Raw genomic sequence first — 23,100 nt, 5'->3', positions numbered from 1 at the left:
TTCGATGTTTAATTCTTTAATCATGTGAATTATCAATGATTGAGTTGGATAAATTTGATAGAAGGTTGTAGCTTCAATTCTTTGATGAATGGATTAGGTTGCATTAGTAATGGATGACTACTATCATTCTTTAAATCTTGAATGAATCTACGTTTTACAGCTACTTATATATATAGTTATAAATTAGGGACACTTTAAAATGGGTGTAGTATGGAATGTTAAAGGGGGAACACTCCAATACAAGCATTAGAAAAATCAATCTAGCCAAAGGCTGGCACTACATGAGTGTGTGTCGACGCAATTATGTACTCCTTGGGGGTTTCTTGCACTCAATCGTTAGTTCTTAAGAACAAGGGTACAGTAATGCAATGATATCCCTTATTCCAACAAAATATATAGTATATATAAATTCTTAGTATTGTACAATAAATGTTGTGTTGGTAGATAGAACTTAGGGTTTGAAGCATGATGCTAGCATTGATGAAGTTGTAACCCTATTCATTCATGCTTATGTATTGTCGATGTAATACTCTTTCATCTGAATGTGATTCATTCATTGGGGTTTTAGAGGGTTCAATTTGTTAGAATAATCATTTGCCTTAGTAAATTTTTTGTAGCCTTTCTAGTTTCTGTTTTATTTGAGGACAAGTAAAAACTCAAGTTTGGGGGTGTGATAGCACTAGAAAGAACATAGGTTTTCCTCCTTACTTATTGGTTAAATTGTTCCCATTTAGTTATCCTTAGCATATATTGTAGCATTTTCAGTTTAGTAAATTGCATTTTATAACTCAGTGAATCCTAGCCTATTTTATCATTAATTTTGCTATCTTTTTGCATTAATGTCATTGCATGAGTTAATTCCAAATTGCATCCAGAATTGTCACCGCAGTTGATAGCTATCTAGATAAGAACTAAAAATGTATGCATTGTCCAGTCTAGTATAACCAACCTGTACGTACAAAGAAAGAATAATTTTGAGGAAAGGAAACCTGTACTGTTGGAGGAGGGCGTAAAAGGTTGACGTGAGAAGAAAAATAAGGGAGGAGAGCTTTTTCTTGACCATCATCTTATTCATCCTACCTTGAAGCTTGCGGCTATGGTGGCTTAAGCATCTCACGGGTGAGCCAACGTGAAAACTAATGTAGATTAGATTCTGACGAGGAGACCTAAGTGCGAGACAAGAGGGAATAGAGAGATTCAGTCGAGTTGTCTAGGAATAGTATACTCCACTCGATTCTTTTTTATTTCTTTCTAAGTGCTGGTGATTACTCTCTATTTTCTATTTGTATAGAAGTACACATGAATTCTTGGTTAAGTTTTATCTTATTAAATCTTGCTTTTATTGCTTAATCTTAGGGTTTGAATGTTTCTTAACACGAAAGCGTTATTGCAGTCACTGACACTAGAAAGTGCAGTGACAGTTCAAGCTAGCAAGCATTACAAAGGAAGTTGAGTGAGGATTAGAGGAACTTAGTCCACTTGTTCTTAATAGTGCCCTATTTCCATCATCAGAAGGTGGGGTTAATGTGCATGTTTAAGTCTCAGATTAAATAGAGGAGTGGCGCTTGGTAAGATATACATTGAAATTTATTGCCTCGACAATCACCTATCCTTTTATACCTTATGAGCACTTAGTGTTCTGCTGAAGATTCATGTTGGGGATCCCAGTTTATCATTATCATATTTTATTTTTTTGAAGTTGTTACTCTGACAACTATCATCACAATTTATCTCATTTCTATCTAGTTATTGCACTGACATTAATAGACAAAAGACAACCATCCCTGTGGGATCGATATCCGACAGACTCACATCTGTCTACGATACTTGCATTGACAATGTACACTTGCACATTATTACTGTGGCATTAAACAGTCGATCATTCACACATTTCATTATTTCTCAAATTACACCATGAATATTTCACATTTTTCAATTTAATCCCTAATTGACAAATTCATCAAAAATCACTTAACAAGAATTGTTTATCTAACAACAAGGATTTATTTTCTACCATCAAATTTCACTAACAACATGAATTCACTCATGGAAAAACTTTAATCTTTTAACAGTTTTGTAAATTAGTTCTCGAGCTAGCTAGATTAAGCAATAACGTTCCCGAAGACATAGAAATCATTAAAAACGAGACAAAAACTACTTACATGCAATTGGAAATAAGTTGGCTGAACCCTAGCTACTTCAATGATGAATTTCGATCATGGAAATGAAGAAACAAGAAGATGACATCTTTCTTTTGTCTTTAATTACTTAACAAATTAACTTAATTATCCATTTACCAAAATATCCTTTAAAATTACTCATAATTTCATTAATACCAAGCCATGTACATCCACTATCTTCAATAATGGTCTAATTACCACATAAAGACACATAATTTAAGATTCTATAGTCATTTAATACCTTTAGCTATTAGAACTCAACTTTTGCACTTTATGTGAATTAGTCCTTTTTATCAAATTAAGCATGCAAACGGTAAAATTTCTTAACAAAATTTTTATATGATAATACTAACATGCTGTAGACATTAAAATAATAATAAAATAAATATTCTCATGTCAGATTTATGGTCCCGAAACCACTTTTCTGATTCACTAAAAACGGGTTGTTACAACTTAAGTATACATAGCATTCAAATTAATATCAATTATTATTATGATAGCAAAAATTAGACTAAATTTTTTCTCAATAAAGACATGTTAAATCTCTACCAATTTGATTTTATTCCCTTATTTAAGATTAAGTTGTAATCATTAAGTTTAATTTATGCCTTCATATGTTGAACATAAGAATTTCCCTCCTCTAATGTAGGTAGCACAAAAAATTGAATCAGTAGGTCTTTAAATAGGTTGTAACATGGCTAGGCTAGGTGTAGGTAAAAGATAGGTAATTTTAGGCTAAAATACCCTAGACTCAGCTTGCATCGGACCTTCAGAATAATTACCTTCGATATACCAACTTATTTTGCTTTCACATGCTCTTTTGTACATCTATTTCTTTTAAGTACATATGCTCTCTTTTTTTCTATTTCTTTTTTTTTCACGGGCATTTTGCTGTATGTACTACAATTTTTTGAGCATTTGATGCTTTTTTTCAACTCCCCAAAATTATTTTCACAGAATATTCTGAAAAGTACTGAGTCTACTATTTGGGACAATTTAAAGATAATTATGAGAGAAGTGATGGCTAAATATTGCAAAGGTTCAAATAAACTTAGGCCATAAAGTCTCAAACTTGGGTTTCAATGGATAAAAATTCATCAAGGTTGGCTTGAAAGGCTCAAACGATCCAAACAAAAGTTTTCCTAAATCATTTTCAACATTCCATGCTTCCTAGGATTTTGCCTCAAGAAATTACTAAGTCAATTCTAGAGACTTCAACTTTCATGCATGCCTAGCTTTCCTAAGGAACTAAAATTTTTATGGTATAATTTACACACTTTATTAAGATTACATTTGTGTCATAATTCAGCTAACATAACAATTATTGAAATAGTAGAACTTTATTCATACTGAAGTTTCGCATACTTAACAAAATTTCAAATTTTTGAACCAAATATAAACTAACCATAATTAAAAGAAAAATTTATTCTGAGAGGAAATAATTTCAATTTTTTGGTCCCCCTTACTTAAGATGAACAATGTCCTCATTGTTAGAAGTGAATAGATACTATACACCGGGTAGGATTCTAGAAAAGAGAAGGTGAGTCAATTCGACTACTTAAATACCAAGCTTTTTCTAGACCCAATTCTAGACATGTATATATCTATTGTCACACTTCTTATTTTATAAATTGTTCAATTTTATTAATGAATTCAAGCTCTTGATTTATTATGCGAGAAATAGAAATATCCTAAGAGATAAAATAAAATAAAATAAAGTAGAGATAGGATCCCCCCCATTTTTATTTATTTGCAGAACCCTCAGAATCTGATCGCCTCATTCTTTCCTCAACATTGGAGTCCATGGTTTAAGTAAAAAGTCTAGAAATTCAAGCACAAAAACAAACGGGTTATGAAATATATATTTTATTACATGTATCTCTGATTGAGTCATCCTGAATTTTTGAGTATCTACAATAAGCTTGTTGTTGCAACTGTATGTGTTGCAGCATAGCCAGTATATCAAATAGTTCACTTCATGAAATGGTGCTTGATGAAGGAACTCCCAGCGTCGAGCTTAGAAAATATTTTAAAGGTGGTTTTAGTTTCAGGCAGGTGGTTGAGTAGCTAATGGTAAGGTTTAGAGTTGAAGAGGGTGGCAATTTTAAGGATAGTTTAGGTATGGTAGTTGGTGACTTTGAATGAAGGTGTTCGGGGTGGTGAGTCAGGGAGTTAAGGGCTGCAACACTAAAAGGTTAAGTCAGATGCATTATCGAGCTACTTGGGAGTGGCGGTGGAGCAAGGTAAGGGCTATAGGTTTGTGCGGAAAAGGGTTGAATATTTCCCTTCCTAGCTATGTCTTAAGCCCAATGGCAGCTCCTTTTTAGATCCTGAGCTCCTATACTGAAAGCAAACTAAAAAAACTCAAAGAAGTTAGTGCTTGGGTTAAAAGTTGACCTTTTATTTAACAAAACAAATACTTAAATTCTTTGAGCTACTTAGAAAAATATTTTTCAAAAAATTACATCAAATTAAACTCCAAGAAAGACTGGAGGGGTCATACATGGTCTCACTTAAGTCCCAATCTCCTAGACAGTGTTTTAATTAATGTAATGAACCAAAGAAAATTTTATCTAAGTTTACCATTTTATTCAAATGAGAAAAAAAAACTAAAAATATAAAATAATGATAGATAAAGTACAGAGAACTCCCTCCATTTTATTTAGGATTTTCATTGACCATGGTGGTGTCAAATGGCCATTTTTCATACCAACCATACATATCTAGGAAATAGTCATATTCTTTCCCATCAAATATGTCCAACATCTTATTTGGGAAAGAAAACCCAGAATGATCTTTCCTGGTTGCCCTGTTTAACTTCATGTAATTCCTACAAATTCTCCATCCCGCAACTCAAAAATCTACAATAATCCATCTGACACCTTTCTTGTGCTTTTCCAAAACAAAAAGTGACTCTTTTTCTTGATTCTTGGTAAACTCAACTAAAATCATGATAACTAAAGTTAGAGATAAACCCAAATAATCATATTTCAAATGAGGTGGCAAATTTTTTAGTTCCAATTCAACTGGCTCTTCTATCAACACTTTTGGTTGTGTGTACTCCTGAGATAATAACTTTAATGATTCCAGTGGAACTTCCAGAATGAATTCCTTCGACAAAGCCAAACATTCCTTGTCTTCATCGTCACTTAGTGACTCTGCCAGAAGAATATGTTCTAACAGACCGTCTAAAGAATTAAACTTCAATTCTGTAGAAGCCAGCGATTCTATCTTGGAAATATCAGAGCAGTCTTCAATTGCATTTGGGGATTTAGCAACATCAAAGTCATTAAAAGTCACCTCGTCATCAAATATTTCTTTCAACTAAGTATCTTGTTGCTGCTTCTAGAATTTTTGAGGATATGGCAGTGGCGGAATCTTAGCTTTAACCGGACTACTCTTCTGTGGAAATTTTTCTGCATCTGACAAGGGTTTTAGATAATTAGAATTGATTGGTTTAGAGTTTACCTCATCCAGGATCACCAAATCTGACTCCTATGAAACAGGAGTTTCAACACTTAGTTGAACTTTCTCTTTGTCTTGAGCTACAATAGGTTCATCTTAAACCTCAACCACTTAGGGCTCCAATGTCTTTACACCTGACAAAGCGAGTGCTTTACAATATTCTTTGCCCAAAATTCTTGGATTTTCAGTATCACTAGGCAAAGCTCATTGAGGTTTATTTCGAAGTTCATTGGTTAGCTGACCCATTTGATTCTCTATATTTCTTCTAGTGGAATCATTATTCGCTATGTATGCCTTCAACAGATTCTTAAGATAACTTGAAGATTCAATTAGTGGGGGTTGTGGAACTTTTTCAGAATATGCTGGTGGATAATTTGGTCGAAATGGCATAGAAAAGTCGTTATGGTCCGCCCATTGATTACTCCATGGAGAAATTGGATGGTTCTACCATGAAGAGTTGTAAGAATTTGATTACAGACCAGTCCAATTCTGATTTCTCATGTAATATTTTAACTCTTGATTCGATGGAAAATTTTCAAAGAAATAACCATCTCCATAGTATTCACAAGAAATATTCTCGAACTAGTTCGGCTGCTAACTTGTCAGATTACCATTGAAACCATTAATAGTTATGTTCTTAAGCATAAAAGACATAGAGGATACCTGGGTTGCCAAAGAAAAGGGAATGATGAGTTGAAATAAAAGGGAATGATTGGTTACCAAAAAAAATGAAATATGATGAAATAAAAGGGAATAATGAGTTAAAAGATGTACTTGTATGTGAGAAGTTTATGTATATTATGGATGAATATACATATTTCATGAAAAAATACACTAATTAATGAATTGATGTTGTTATTTAAGCTAAAGTAAGTAAATGCAATGGAAAGTAAGTAAATGGAAGGGTTCAAAGTCTTATGAAATCCTACTATGCTAGGAACGATAAGTATATTTAGGGTTGATAAGACTTATTCCATTGTGAGTTGATGATCATGGTTCCATAAATCTTGAGGCATGGGTATAAGTTTGTATTTAATCTATAAAGTTCTTTAATGAAATGAAATGTTATGTTTAAAGTTTATACGAGCTTACTAAGCATTCATTGCTTCCGTTATTATCTTTCTCTTACTTTACAGATTATCGGAAGCTCGATTGGGTTGGAAGCTAGTCGGAGATTCATCACATTATCCATCAATTTTATCGGTAGATTTTAATACTTTGGTCATGGTTATAATGGCATGTATAGGTGGACTATGTCTAATGTTTAATTGATCAATTTGGTATGTATAAATCATTTTGGTTGATGATTATGGCATAAAATGTTGCCTTAGATTTGCGGTACTTAAGGTACTAATGATAGCTTATTGGTTGTGGTTAAATTGGTGTATGTTTTGAAATGACCAAAATTGGTATGGTTGTTATGTATCAATTATGTTATGTTTTAGAATGAAAACAAGTTCAGTGATAATTGGTTAAATATGCACATGTATAGGTGTTATGGTTAATGATATAGTCATTTGAATTAGCTTGTAATTATGGTCTCTTTTTGAAGATAGAATAGTTGTTATGTTGATATAAGTGTGTGGCCTTATGATGGTTGATATTATAGACTTTATGGAGCTTAATTGATATAATTTGAAATGGTATTCAAAATATATGTGATGGAATGTTCTTTGATATGGTTGAATGTGGTCATTATGGTTTAGGTAATGTAGTTGACATATAAGGCTAATGATGCTAATTTTTAAATGGTCAATTTGGTATGTCAAGTGTGATTTTGATATGTGAACCTAATGGTAAGTTTTGGCATGAACTTAGTTATAAGTTGGTTGAGTTTTTGTTAAACTATGCAAATGTGAACATGTGTATGATTTTTGTGATTTGAGGTGCCCATTGGGCATATTGGTTGTGTGAATATATACCTTTTTTATTTAGCTTGTTGATACATAATTTGATGCATTTTGAATGCTTGAGTACATGTGGAAAATTGGTTGTATGTGTGTGCATATTGGGTGAGAAAAAATGACTTGGAAATAGGCCTATTTTACGTCCACATGGCCATAGACACGGGGGTATGACTTAGTCGTGTGTGACACACGGCCAGGCGACATGGTCATGTGTCCCCTATAGCTTTCAAAGGGTTACAAGTCAAGAAATTACTTGGCCTAACACACAGCCTAGCATATGGGTGTCTGAGGTCATTTCGAATGGTACCCAAGTCAGTGAGTTACGCGGGCACGAACATAGGCTGGGACACAATCACGTGTCCCTACTTCGAATATCCACACAGCTTGGCCATACAGCCTTGTGACCCCTACAGTTTTGAAAATTTTCATTGTTTCCTAAAAAATTATATAAGATTCCAATTTAGTCCCGACTTGTTTCGAATGTGTTTTTAAGGCCTCGAGGGCTAGTATAAGGGGCAATATGCGTGTTATGGATTAGTTTTGCTATGTTTAATCATGTGAATTAAAATGTTTTAAAAATTTTGTTTGTTTGAAATGTACACTCTAGTAATGCTCCGTAACCTTATTTCGGCGACAAATACGATTAGGGGTGTTACACTTGTTGCCTTATGTGGAGGATTCATTTCCTCCTTTAGCAAGTTAAACTTGCCTTATGTTGTGAAACACAGCCCCTTTTCCACTTATTGTTTCACTCCCTTTCCAAAACCGCCTCTCTTGCTATAAGATTGTAATACAATGAACCTGGTCATGGTTAACCAAGCGTCACACACCCCTCGTGCCATCCACCACCCTCATTTGCACCCTAATCTCTATTTTTTTTCATTTTTTTCATCTTTTTTTCTCTCAAAACAAAATACAACCACCACCACCTTCTTTTAACTTTTGTTCTCCAACCACCACAACCAAGCCTTCCACCACCATCAAAGACCTCCTAACCACCGTAAACGCTGCCCCTTTTCCCTCCTCCTCCTTTCCACCACCGTGACTGCCGTCGCAAACCACCGTGGGTCTCTTCTACCTCCACCTATTTTCTCTTCTTTTTCTCTTTTCTCCTTTCTTCCAATTGTAGTGATTGAAACCTCCTCCTTTTAATATTTTCTCACCACCGTCGGACCGTCACACTTCCATAGTCAGACCACAGTTGAGCCACCATCGTCGGACCACCCCGATGACCAAAATTTTCCTTTTTGCTTCTTCTTTCTTTTTTCGATTCCTTAGTGACCAAAAATCATGTTTTTCTTTCACTTATTCGATTATTTATTTCTAGATCACTCAAACATCGATCTCATTCCATTCTCAATCCTTCGATCATCTTGTATTAAATCAACTGTAAGCAAGGTTGTTTGATTTGTAAATTCTTCATTTTAGAAATACCATGGTTTGGCCGAATGGTATAGGGTGATAATATCATCAAGTTATTTTATTATTGATTTAACATAAGTACTAATGTGATTTCGTATCAACTTGAAGGGCCAAACGATATTCAAAGAGGAGAACCTTAACTTCGCATTTGAAAATCATTCTTTTGTGAGTCCTATATCGTGGGGTAAGTGTTGAGGAGACTTTTAATACTCAACCCTTCTTAAGTGACGAAAATACCATCAAAGAAACTTGAATAAGAAACGTTATTTTTGTATTAGATTGTCTTGCGAGATAGATCGAGCGAAATCTTTTCTATTAGGATTGTGGCAATCAGATCTACGATAAAAGGTGTGGGATCTTTAACTTATGTGGTGTGATGAGTGTTTATTTTTTTTATATTAGTATCTTAATAACCGTTTATGCGTGAGTATGCTAAGTACTCATAAAGAGGGTTGAAAACCCCATCGAGGAGAAACCCAAGTAAGTGAACCTATCTGTTGTTTTTGAAAAGTGTATTGTGTGATGTGATGATATCATGTGATTGTGATATTTGTGAAAATTTCATCTATGTGATATTGATATAATTGTAGATCTCATTCTCATAACATATGATGTATGGCTTGTGTGTTATTGGTTATGATTTCGTTCTGCGATTATGAAATTATGAATATGACTATGGGATATGTGATCTTATGTGTAAAACATGTTTACAACATGTTAATGTGAATTGATTAAAATGAGAAAAATGTGATATTGTGAGCATGACATCATGTGTATGTGAAATGTGAAACAAATGTGTTAAAATGAAAAAAAAAAGCCATATAATATGCATAGGGTGAGATTTGTGAAAGGGGGAATACATCTGATTGTTTATCTGCAATTATGTGGCCATTTATCAGCAATTATGTGGTGGCTTGTCCACAATGTGATATGTGGCCGTTTTCGGCATTTATGTGGTGGTTTTTCCATAAATGGTGTGTTATTAGATGGACGAGTTCTTGGGAACTCGATATATGGTGTGTAGCGAAGATGGGTAGGAAATTTTATAAAATGTATATTGCTTTTAAAGTATGCATCAACATGTTCATGCATAAGTTTCAATATTAGAACTTTTGATTATTGTGATGATTGATATGATAAGATTGATATTTTGATATGTATTTGATTATTTTTGTGTTGATCCCGCACTGGGCTTTTAAAGCTCATCCCTTTTTAATTCTGACTTTTTAGACAATAATCGGGGTTAGGACGGGATCGGCTTACGGAGGTGCTTTTGATAATTTTCAAAAAATATATTATTTTGGTATTTGATATTTTGGGGATGTATTTTTATTACTGTAGACTTTTTCTGGGGATTTTCTTTTGGACTTTAGATTATTTTGATGCATTCGTTTGAAATCAAAATGGGCCACTAAGGAGATTCGTGCAGAGAGTCCTTGTGACTACTTGTGAAGTTGTAGCTCTTTCTCCCTCGACATTTCAGAGAGGCCTTTCTGACTTCATCTTAGTCTCCTGGAAACATCTTCAATTTATATGGTTTAAACTTAACAAAGATGGTTCGTCTTCGGGAAATCTAGGCAAAGCTGGTATAGGTGCTTCTATTCGAGACCATGATGGCAATTGGGTTGTCGGGACTTTCTGTCATGTCCCCAGAGCAACTAGTGTGGAAGCAGAATTTTGAACTTTTAGAGATGGTCTCTCTTTAGCTTTGGAGTTTAACATTTTGAACCTGGAGATTGAAGTGGATACTATTACTGTAATTCATTTTACGAGAAGCTTTTCTAATCATAACCTTTTCCTATCTCCCTTGATTGGTGAGTGCAAGATGCTCTTCCATTCTATGAGTTCTAGCTCGTTGAAGCATGCCTTTCATAAAGAGAACAAATATGTGAATGCCGTAGATCATTTGGGGAGTATTTTTCAAGCATCTTCTCCCTCGAATGATCTTTATTTTAATAACTTGTTTTGTGTTTGCTTTAATCCACTTGGTTGCTTAAATTGTCTACTTTTAGATGATGCCCAAGGGACAGTTATGTATCGAACTTTAAGTTAGTTGTTTTAATAAAATTCCATTCCCTTTTTGAACCAAAAAGAAGAAAGAAAAAAGAATAAGGAAAGGGGAAAAAAGAAATAAAAATTTTAATGGGTTTAATGGTGGAATAGTTAAAAATTTTAATGGGTTTAATGGTGGAATAGTGGATTAAACGGTGGAGTGACCAATTTGGTCAATTTAATTAACAACAGCGACTAAGATAATAAAAAATTTGGAGTGGCGAAAATAGGAACAACCTAATTTTAGAGTGACTAAGGGGGTAGTTTACCCATTTTTAAACTACAACACATTGGATTAGTTTCCAAAATTGTAACCTCATATTGCTAGTGCATGTATGGTGTTGATTGAGTTGGTTAACAAGTCAAATTGATACTAACTCAAGAAAAATGACAATATCCGGTAAACAATTGAAGTGCATTTAGTATTCGTAATATTATAAATTTACTTATTTAATTTCCTTTTTACTCACGATTTAAATTAATTAATTATTTTAATTATGTACATATTGTGTATGTATTATTATTAATTTTAAATCTTACGTTTTATTATTTATTATATGTTATTTTTTAACTCACATCTATATTTTAAATATGTCATTTTCAGTTGCATATACATACGATAAAAAAAATTAATACTATTTATAAATCCTATTCTTATTTTTCAGTACATTAGATAAATATTATATACAATTTTTTTTCTAAATTACTCAAGACATTTGTTAGTAAAGTTTAATAAAACACCGTTCCGAGACGCGAATGATTTCTTTTTTGGGTAAAAAAAACATTTATTTATAACTCTAACGCCAATAATGATTAATCTCACACAAAAATCGTGTCCAGAAAAAGAAATCACACATTAAAACTTTTTTATATTAAAAGTGTAAACACCTGTCCAGAATTTGTGATATGAATTCATCTATAGGATTATAAACTTTTATTTTTTTAGCATACTTATGTCAATTTTAAAACATTTAAATAGAAATCTTGATAATATTGTCTTATATATCAAAATACTGTTCAGACCAGCTATCATTTCCCTATGATTGCAGAACTGCTAAAAAGAAAACTAGTTTTAAATATTTTGGTGGTTGTAGCCGTAATAATAGTCGAACCGCTATCAACAATTCAACAAGTTCCATTTTAGATTTTAAATATAAAATTAAATTATATTCTTTTGTTTGGTAAAATGTTTTAGTTTGTACCGGCTGTGTTGGTGTGTTTCGTGACATTTTCTTTTTCGAATTTCAATTTCGGTTGACTCAATTTCATGTAATTTGACTGGCTATTTTGATAAAGAAAAATACATTCTTTTCGTTAAATTTAAGTATAATCTATATAAATATTAATGTAAAAAGTTAATGTCTTATCATTTTTAATTAGTAAAAGGAATTAAAGAATATTTATAGGATAATCTTATTGTTTAGTGTATGTGATAAATTGTTGTTGTTTATTTTGGAATGGTAGAATAACTTATTGAACTTATTAAGTTTATTGATTTTACATTTAATATTTATTTATTGATGAGTGTAAGAGCCCATTTTTGTCCGGGCCCATACCAGCAAAACAAACCCAAATGATAAAAACCAAAAACAGTCCATTTACAGAAAATTTAAACTTAAAATTACAATGGTCCGAACGGCCCAATAAGAATTAAAACCCTAAAGCCCGAATGACCCAAAACCTAAACTAGTTTTCAGCCAAGAGCAAACCCTAGCTAGCCGCCGCTCCTGCCCTAGCCTCTGTCACCTCCACACGCACGCCTCCACGCCACGCTCCTCCGTACGACCGTACCTGCAACAGACACACAAACAACAGCAAAGAAAAGCCAAAAACAAAAGGCCAGAGGATAATAACAGAAAAGATATGGATTTCTTTTGTAATTTTCATTTTTCTGGCTATATAAAAGCCAAATATGCCTTGTAAAAAAAGGGGGATAGTAATTCTGTATTTTTTTTAGTTTTTTTCTTCTTTCGGCTATATAAAAAGCCGTTCTAAAATCTGTAAAGGGTTCTGATCCTTTTTTTTATACACAGAGATTGAATAAAAAAACTGAATGAAAAGCAGATCAAAAAATTTTTCAGAAAAAGGTTGATTCTAGTTCTTTTTCTATTCGGGCGTTTTTTATTTTCTTTATTTTTCTTTTTATTTTTTGTTTGTTTCATTACTCTTTTTAACAAAAAAAACGAAACTAAAAGGAAAAAGAAAAAATACCTGACCGCTTCGGAAGGACGGCGTCAGAGGTCGCCTTCGCCATCAACGGAGTCGGACAGGGAGGGGTGTCTCCTCCTTTTTCCTCTTGGTCCCGCGGTTGAGAAGGCCTGGCCTTCAGGGACACCGTGAAGGGAAGGCCGAGAGGCCCATTTCGCGCAACTCCGGCCACTGGCCATGGAGGCGGCGGCGGCTAAGGCCAAAACCCTAGGCCAGATGGGGGGACCGAGAGAGAAAAGCTAAGAGCTTTCTCTGTTTTTTTAAAAACTGAATAGGATAGTTTTTTTTTTCTTTCTTTTTATGTTTTTTTTATATATTTATACCAGGTGAAACGGCGCCGTTTAGCCCCCATAACCCGCGCGTCGACCTGACCCGCAACCCAGGATCCGCGTGTTTTCATATTAATGGGATATTTTCGCGCGAGATCCTTCCGCTTTTGCGCCTTAATGCAATTTGGTCCTTTTTTGTTTCTTTAATTTAGCTGCATAACTTTATTTTTGTTTCATTTCAGCCCTGATCAAAGTAATGCGTTTTGAAGGGAGGGATATTTGCCCTTCTGGTCCCTTCCCTTTCACGCGTGTTGTGATTTGGTCCTTTTAGTGCTTTTCTTTTTTTTAATTTCATCATAAACTTTGTTTATTTTTAATTTAATCCCTAATCTATTATTGTAATCATTTTTCTACTAAATTAATTGTTTAAATATTTTTAATGCTATCATTATTAACTTTGTATTAGCATTTATTATCATCATTACTATTATTTATTATTATTAGTTTTATTTGCCCTTTTATTTATTCGTTAATATATTGAATAGTTTTGTTTTTTTAGGTTTATTTTTTATTCTATATATATATATATCTCTATATATAGGCATTATGCTTGTACATATATTTTTATAATTTATTTATGCATACATACAAACGCATTTTTATTTTATAATAAATGTCTATATATATCTATATACCTTTTATTATTTCCCTATATACATATACATATACATACATACATGTATCTTTTATATTTATAATTTCTAAAATATATATATACACATATATTTTATAAGGCATATCTGCTCGTACATACACACTTTTTTATAACGTATATACTTATATTTTATATTTTATTTATATTTTATAATATATATACCTATATATGTAAATATTTATGCTTTTATATTTTATAATCCATATACATATCTTTTATTTATTTTCTTCATTTATTTATTTATTTGTATGTCCGTTATTATTATTTATTATGCTTTAGAATTTTTATTTGTTTATTACTCGTTATTGTACATACGTGATTGATTTTATTTATATACATGTGACTTCTTATTTATTTATCTTTTGTTTTTGCTTGTATTATTTTTACTTACATCATTATCATTGTTATTCCATTACACCCATTTTTATTTAGATTTCAAGAAAGAAATTTTAAAAATATAAGTAATACTCGGTATTTGGGATCTTCGAGAGAATCGAGCCCTAACGTATTGGGTTCCAATTTTCTTTGTTGAATCTAAATAATCGAGATTACTTCTTTAAAAATGATAAAAGGCTCATTATCAGGAATTCAATATGTTGTGTCCTAACGAGTTGGATATGACACGTTGTTTTCCCGAGATGAGGATTTTTTTTCTAAAAATTAATAAAGGCAGTATTTTGCATTTAGATTTGAGAAAGTCGTGCCCTAACTTACTGGTTTTCGATTTTCACAATGAATCTAAATACGTGAATATTTCCAAACTCAAGTTTTAAACGATCTCGGGAATTAAAAAAGATCGTACCCTAACTTACTGGTCGTGATCCTTTTTAAATCTGAAATAACTAAATATCTTTTAAAAAAGCAAATTTTTAGCATTCATTCGCGTATCGGGAATTCGAGACATTGTGTCCTAACTTACTGGATATGATGCTTTTTTTCTCGATTAACGTGAAATATGCTTCTTTTCTAAAAAAAAATCAACATTTTAATACAATGATCGTATTTTTTTAAAAAATTCTTCAAAGTTTTTAATTTTCAACATTAAGACATTAACTAATCGACTAGGTACCAATTTTGGGCGTTACGAGGGTGCTAATCCTACCTCGTACGTAACCGACTCCCGAACTTGTTTTCTCAAATTTCGCAGACCAAAATCATTTTTAAATGGTGAACCGATCATACCTCAATAAAAGATCGGTGGCGACTCCCATTTTATTTTCAAAGTCGATCCCTATTTTTTCAAATTTAAAAATTAGTTTCAACATCGAGTATTGAATCCAATTTGTAAATATTTTTCATAATAAACCAGTGAAATTTTCATCTTTATAACTTAGTATAAATTAACAGTATGAGAATAGAAGTTGGAACATGAACTGCATCAAATTGGGCTAAATCACAGAAAAGGTGAAATGCCCACCTTCTATAGTTGGGGAAAGGCCCCATTCACTCGTTTTCTTGATTGTTCAATTTCGTTTGGGCCCTTGATCTCTTTTTCCTAGACTTCTTGGTAGCTTAATAAGCCCATGAGAATTTAAAAGAAAGAAAAAAAGAAAAGGCCCATAACATGTTTCTTAAACTATAATGAAGGATTTCCTTTTTAGGCGCTCTTCCCGGTTTGATTCTAATTTCCTTGTAGTTATACTCGCATGCTTAATGAAGGATTTCTCATTCGGTCCACGAGTATTTCAAGTTCCCTAGTTAATGTTATTGATCAAATTCGTTTAGATGTAAAGTCTTTATCTTCAACTTCAAATGTTACTTATTAATTTGTAATCGATTTCGTTATTTTATAATAAAAAAGGTATTTGATGATTGTTTCGTATAATCGTTAAGGTATATCACACTATTACAAAATTGAAACCGAAAGTAGTTAAAAGAGAAAAAAATAGTTTCATTGTGATACAATTAATAAGTGCATCCAGTTATAATAAGTGTATTCCCAAATGAAAATTATATATTTAAAATGTATGAGTGTTTTTATAAAATAATATACAATAAATAATGGAATGTAAGATTTGAAATGAATAATACATATATAATATGTATGAAATTAAAATAAAATTAGTTTAAATTTTGAGTAAAAGAAAATTTAAATAGATAAATATATCATTAGTGGTGGAGTTAGAAAATTTTTTTAGGGGCGGAATTAAATTGTATATTTTTACGATAGTAAAAATGTAATTTCACCATTTTAATAGTGTCTATATTTATAATTTTGAGAGGATTAAATCAAGTTTTTATTATTTTTGGGGCTAAAGTGCAATTTTGCCATTATTAATTTAAAATTTTATAAATTATAAAAGGTCTAAATAGAAATTTTTCCTTTTTAGAGGGGTTAGGGCCCTGCCAACCCCTTTGGTTCTGTCACTATACATCGTATAAAGAATATTAAATGTATTCCAATTTTTTATTATAGCATTGTTTTTTTTTCTTAAATTGGTATCGAGTTAATTTGTGACACTAATTTAAACGATAACACTATCAATAAGATTATGGCATACCCATTATATGAATAAAAATAATTATATAATATATTTATTAAGAATTCATATAAAAATTAATTATTACTTTAATTAAAGTGTCAAAATTAGGAGAGTATATATTTGGTGTCTTGGGTTAAAATGTTATTACAAGTATGATTCTTTTCTATATTTTTATAAAAACAATACTGTTAAATTAACATTTATTACTTTATTAAAATTTATATAATTTAATAATTGAGTTGATAATTAATTAAGGGTGATAGTAAAAATAATATAGATAATAAGTTAATAAGATTTTGCTCAATGAAAAACGAACCCTTGAATTGAGTGAAATATGGCCCAACTAAGCTTTAAACCTAATACTATTAAAGTGATCTTTTATAAGATTTTCTTACCTTAATCAATTTAATTAATGATCGAACTTTAACTACCATCCATGTCAAAAGCTAAATGTCTGTCATGGATCCACCAGCATATAAAATACTTAAAAAATAAATGTTAAATCAAGTTTGATGTAGGAAAATTTTGAACGGTGAATGACAGAGAGGCTTATCCCGATTTCAAAGAGGAAAACCATTCTTCTGTGGTACTTTTTGTAGGCTTATGAGATACACTTTCCGTAATTACCTCGAAGATTGCAATCATGGCTTTACTGATGTTATCCTTGGCTAAGAATGACGTGTTTAAAGATTGAGCATGTGAATTACTTGGTAAAATTTTGGTTTGAAACGTCACATAATTTGAGAAAAGAATCCATGTTTAACTTGTTACATGAAGTTTGATGAATTGTGTTGTATTCAAATTAAGTTTTAATTGATTGCCCATTACCCTTTTTTTCAGTTGATTGTCCATTACCTTTAAATTGGATGTTTAAACGTATGTGCCAAATTTCTTAACAAAATTTAAGAAAGCTTAGTGAATAGCACCAACAAAACGTTATCAGTAATCAAATTGTTAAATTTTCTTTTTCAATATTCTTCTCAATTTTACAATTTAATCTCTATCAATTTTAAAAGTAAAAAATTAACAAAAATTCATCATAACATTAATATATTTTTGTTTATTGTGCAAAATTTTGATTGTTATAATGATAATTTTAATTTTCGATGTGTACATATTTTGTTAATTTGATCTTAATTATAAAAAAATTAATAAATTTAACCTCAACATTTATACATTTATAAAAAAATATTGTAGATTGAATTTGTTAAATCATGATTAAATTAATAGAATATATAAATTATGAGAGCTAAATTTGTTATTATATTAATCAAATTTATGTAAAATTGATGAAAAACATTAATATTATAATTAATTATTCTTAATTTCTTATTTTTAAAATGAATATATTAAATTAATTTGATTTTTTTGAAGGGGAACAATTTGTTTAATGTGGAAATTGAGATTAATCCAAATAGTATAAATTTGTCTTTTTTAACTACTTTTTTTTAAAAGTGTATTTCTCTACTTTAAGGGTGTTCCAAGTTGACACGGAATCGTAGTCCACTTGGGGTCACCAAGCTGTCTCGAAAATGCATGCATGATGATGGATCCAAGCCCAAGCTCCCGGGTTGCAAAAAGCCACCTTTGGTTTGTGAGCGTCCGAGCCTAATGCTTCGCTTTCATTAGGCGCTTGTCTCCACAAGAGGGCGCCACTATCTCTATTGTTGCCATTATCCCCGTAGTATCTACTTATCTACATATCTATCCGGTTTCTTTTTCCTTTTTCTTTCTGGTCTATTTTGGCGGTGGTCCATCCTCTGAAAATAACTCCATTCTTGGTTATTCATCTCTAAAATGCTACTTTGCTTTTAAACAAATAGCAATGCGTGAGAGTGTGTGGGTTTTTTTTTCCTTTTAACAAAGAGAGTGGGATTTTATTTGTAGTTATCACTTGGAATGTTACATTCCTTGTAATCTTGTAGTGTTACATACCTAATGTAAATGTAATTGCTGGTGACCTAACCAAATATCAGTAATCAGTGTTCCATTTGATTTTTCTTTTGAATGATATATATCAAGAGGAATAGACTAGAAATCTCTTTTTGGTTTTTTTATCTTGAATTTAGGTACCTTACAACACTCAAATGACATTTATAATTGATTTAATTTTAAAAATATGTAAAGTTTGAACTTGATGGTTAATTTCATTGATAGAAATAATAGCATCTACTTTTTTCAAATGTAATCTCATTCAATCTACTTTAAATATAATGCAAGTTGTGACTGTAATATATATATATATAATAAAAAATTATATATAGACCAAAGTAAAAGTTATGAAATAAATGAATTTGGTACAAGTGTTCTAAAGTCATTTATTAAACCGAAAATAGAGAGAAGAAAAAGAAAGGTAAGAGATAAAATTTGTATATTTATGCTTGTGTTTTTTTTAATATTATATATGTATTTTTATAAATGTATATGGAGAGAAAATTTTTATTTTTATTAAATAATATATTTAAAGACATTAGTTTGAATATTTATTATTGAATTTATTCAAGATTGACATATGATAAAATGTTTACAATTTAAAAATTATTTTTTAATTCTTATTTTGAGTAAAGTATTAAATGATTTTATTCATGCGTCTACTGTTGAGGTAAGTTGTGAAGAAATGATTTAAGTGGTATTTGACAATGTCCACTACTACCCATCACTATGATAGTAGAGTGAAACTAGTTATATTTGGGGTTGGCAATATATTGAAACAAAATCTTTGGGTTGTTGAGTTAGTGGATATTTTCAAAATATGGAAACACATAAATGTAAACCAATCTGTTACCTATGAAGATTGGATTGTAGTTGATTGAATTGAACAATTACAACCCTTGAATTATGGAGAATCATTTGGGATCAAGTTATTGTTTTCCTAAAATATTGAATTTCCATCTGATTGTGTTTTTCATTTTGGATTTTATTAGTATATTAATTTTTCTATTTTTTAGTTACCAATTTTTAGGGTTGCTTTGTATTTAATTATTAGTATGTTAGCAAGTTGAGAGACATATATATTATGAGGTTTGTATAGGTTTTAGATGATAGCATACTGAGAGCGCTTTATTTTTTCATTGTGGAACCATTTTTATGAGTGTAATTGAAGTGTAAACCTCAAGTTTTTATAGTCTACATTCTTAAAGGGAGAATTTAGAGGTGAGTGTTATAACACTCGTTGTATTACACCAAGTAAAATAAAACATAGTTTAAACAAACATCTAACAGAAGCCTTATAAAAGTCGATGAGATTATATAAAACGCAAAGTGCATTATTTCCCATACAAAAGTTTCATGTGCATCATTGACAATTAAATATAATTTAAAACAGTTTGGTGTATACGCCTTACAAATGTTCTCATAAAATTATATTTCACTAAGATTTAACATGTCTCAAGAGTACATAGAAATTCTTTTTAAAACAATTAATTGGCGAAAGATGTAAATTATTACAAAGTTACTTACAAAACAATTCTACATGTTACCAGCCCAAATGGTCCTGCATGATTCAGAAAACAAATAAGTAGCTTACTGGCAACAACAAATCTGGCGTAGTCCCTTTTCTACTTAACTCGCCTGAGAAGGAAAATAATAAAGTAAGTTCAAGCGAACTTAGTGAGTTCCAAATGTAATCACAAACAATATACAAGAATTCTACTGGTTATTAAGCACAAACGCTCATAAGATACTCTACCTTTCAAAGTGGTTCGAACGTAATAAACATAATATGCCCAACGGCGTTCACAAAACCTAGATAGACTTGTTCCACCATCTTAACACAACACATGAGTGGTCATTATCCACCAACTTAACTATAACTTATACAACATATTCCATTTACACATGATCCATCCTTGTGACATCCTCAGACCCAAATTCAAAATCAGAATAATATAAATCAGATTTATTCATGTGCATATACCTCCTTAACACCTCATATCATTTTTGTTCAATTGAACATGTTTCCTCGTGATCTACCAGTCCCTTTTGCAATATAATTGCCGTACCAGAGGCATTACAAACATATCTCTTTGTCATTTATCACATATCACACTTCACATATAGATGGTACTAGGCTCATGCTGCAAAGAGGCCATTTTATATAAAAACATGAACTGACCATATTCACACTGACAATGCTGGTTTAACTCCACCATGATCAGACAACACACATTACACTATCGAGAGAGAACACTTACCTTACCAAATTTATACAACAAGAGGATTTTAGAACACAAGGAAGTAATAAGGAACTCACCAGAAACTCTAAAACATGAATCTACTCTACAAGTCTTTTACCTTTATTGCTCAGAACATCGCTAGCTTCATGAGGTAGATGAGAAACAAATATAAATCTTGAATCATTAAACTATTGTAATGTTAACATGTATGCATGAATAGGTACCATGCAACTGAGAATTAGGAAGTTACCCTCCTTAGAACTAGTTCTAAAAACCTATGTATGCACAATTGCAAATATGTAAATTCCTTCGACAATAACCTAAGGGTTTACAAGAAATTACCAGTAAGCTGGTACTAAAAATGGCGTCGACTAAATACTGATAACCTTATTCATTTGAAGCTTTCTACCTTAAGGTTTGTCAGAAACTTAGAGAATAATTCAAGGAAGAAGATGTAAAAGTAATACATGTATGCAAACAATATCTTTATATACCCAGACAACGGAGACAAAGTTTAGTGGAAGGATAAAAAAAATCCCACTATTGCCCTTGATTCCCATGAATAAACTTACTTAAAATTTTTAAAGTGTAATAATCTACAACACAGTAGGTCATTTCTAACTAGGTCTCAACTAAACTTCAACATTACTTACCAAGCCATTGTTCATGTTAAAACATGGAAAGGAATCTATTAAGCTGTGAAATTATGAGTTTGTCCAAAACATTTGGGGTTGGCGAATAGCTTAACAGAAGAGTCTACCAATCCCTAGAGTCTACCAAATCCTGGAGTTCACCAAATAGCGAATCCCATAGAATATGCCACCCAATCAAAATTGATATGTCACTAACTTGTTTTATACCCTTAGCGTAAACGACTTAAAGTTCAAAAAGTTACTTGATAGTTTTTGTCGGGCGAGATATAATAGTAACACCTCATGCCCGACTTGTCTGCCGGATCTGGGTATAGATCATCACAAACAAACTTATATTTAATTTTAATAGGCTAAACTGTCATGAAACAAATTAAAATTAAATTAAATTCTATTAATAAAATAAATAATAATAACTCTTACAACCAGGGGCCTTAAGTTGCTAAATGTTTAGATCCTCACAGTTCAGTTTCTAACCAGACTATTTGCTTACAAGGAAATTCTTAAATTTTAGCGAAGGACTATCAGTCCTAAAAATCCATATTCTAGGTGTGCTATCTGGTTTCGTTGTTAATGATTCAAAGGCAAAGCCTCCAATAATACACTCTTCCTATGTGCATGACTGTAACTACCTACGATTCTCAATCTCCACTCCATCGAGCTTAGTCCCTCATCTGAGTTCTTGATCAACCTCACAAATCCTACGAGCATCAGAGAAACTCCTTTAGTCCACCATAATTAATCCTTAATGCACGAGGGTTACAAATGTAAAGTAAACTAAACATAAATAACTCCATGTTCACTGAAGGAGAGTGTTTCTTTATCAGGGTGGTGGACTTCACCTGGTCCTCCAAGCTGCTCGGACCACTATAAGACTTTTCTTTGGTCAAACTCTACACTTGACCGTAATCCAAACACCTCACCTCATCAGTGATTCCTATCATTACTTCTCATATTCTCTTCCTTCCATACAACCCACGTACAGGGTGTTTGTTGTCCTCTAACTTATTTGGTTGAATACTTTCCTTGGTGAACTCCCTTTTCCCTTACTCTAGTCCCGAAGGACTTGTTGATATCTTCATATTATGATGACCTTTAGCAGTCCTCTCTACTCTGGTGAACCCATTCTCATTCCACCCTAATGTTTGCAGTGTAGGATTACTTCTAGTAATCCGCCCTTCAATCCAACCCTTACTTGGGAACTCACCTATCTCGTACGTGAAGGTTGGTCTGACTTGCTGGACCAACAGGTTATCTTCCATATGACTATACGAGCATAACATTTTACTTGCTCGTTTCCTCTCTACAGCTATCGTTGTGGCGGTGTACCTGCAATAGACTTTCCTCAAAGAGGAATAGTCTTGACATACATTCTCTCCCTTAGATAGAATCTTTATTATTGGAGTAGAACTCTCATTTCTCTCGTAAGGTTTATTTCTCGTGTACAACTTTGTTGAGCACTTCCTGGTGGCTCTTAATTGCCGATCCTTCCTTATGATTCTTGGATAGTTTCCCTTTTTACATTTCCTTGATTAGGCTAGCTCTTGCACAACCTATCATTCTCAAATTCTTGT

This window comes from Gossypium hirsutum, chromosome D09 (assembly GCF_007990345.1).
Source record: "Gossypium hirsutum isolate 1008001.06 chromosome D09, Gossypium_hirsutum_v2.1, whole genome shotgun sequence".
NCBI classification, from domain to species: Eukaryota; Viridiplantae; Streptophyta; class Magnoliopsida; order Malvales; family Malvaceae; genus Gossypium; species Gossypium hirsutum.
Note: the sequence above shows the minus strand (reverse complement) of the source record.